Below are 882 nucleotides of genomic sequence, written 5' to 3'. Positions count from 1 at the left end.
ATCCCTACTCAAGTAATATGCTTGAGCCTTCCGGTTTCCTTTCTCGTCGAGGTCACAATCTTTGGTTAAGTGTGGCACGCTACAATTATCACAACCCATTTGAATAGCATGGATTGACTGACCCATCTTCGTGATTCTCTAATCCATTGTATCTAACGCTGTAGTCATCATTTTCAACTCTTCCAAAGATAAATTTCCAATCGTGTTTCCTCTAGTCGTAACCTCTTGAGGGTTGTGGTATTCCTCTAATGTTTAGCAAAATCTTCTATTAATGCCTTTATTGTAGCCGGATCCTTCATTCTCATGGTTCTTTGAGAGTCAAGGAGCTGCCTCGTGGTCACGTTTATCCCATCATAGAAGATTGACTCTTCATGTTACACATTTAGGTCATGTTACGGGCAATTCTTTAACAATCCATTGTGTCTTTCCCATGCTTCGTACAAAGATTCTCCACCGTTTTGCTAAAAGTTCCCTATATTGTTCTTCAACATTGAAACCTTTGACGGTGGGCTGAAGTGTTGAATGAACTTGATCCATAAATTTGACCGTGTAGTGATCGCCCTGGGTGGTAATGACTTGAGCCAATCTTTCGCCGCACCCTTTAGAGTTATAAAGTGTATTCGCAACATTATTGCATATTTTGTCACATTAGGAATGTTGAAGTAGTTTGTGATCTCCAGTACTTCATCAATATGTTTGTAGGCATCTTCCTGATCTTTCCCAAAGAACGGGATATCCTTGAGCATGGCAAGTATGTGCCCCTTAAGTTTGAAGTAGGTGTCGACTAGAATTTCAAGAGGCACAAGACTAGGACCGTTGTCATCTCACATGCATCGGTTGTACTCCTGCATGGTCATCTCCGTCATGTTAGCCATCTCCACT

General features: G+C 41.4%; 1 non-coding gene across 1 annotated transcript; it reads left to right on the top strand.

The window, feature by feature from the left end:
* Positions 1-384: 384 nt before the first annotated feature.
* On the top strand, positions 385-491 carry LOC145151832 (small nucleolar RNA R71). Its single transcript, XR_013732384.1, has one exon. It is a non-coding gene; the product is annotated as a small nucleolar RNA R71 (small nucleolar RNA).
* Positions 492-882: the final 391 nt, after the last annotated feature.

This window comes from Lactuca virosa, chromosome 1 (assembly GCF_052849685.1).
Source record: "Lactuca virosa cultivar CGN04683 chromosome 1, Lactuca_virosa_CGN04683_v6, whole genome shotgun sequence".
NCBI lineage: Eukaryota > Viridiplantae > Streptophyta > Magnoliopsida > Asterales > Asteraceae > Lactuca > Lactuca virosa.
The sequence above is the reverse complement of the archived record's forward strand: the minus strand, read 5'-3'. Positions and strand labels throughout refer to the sequence as shown.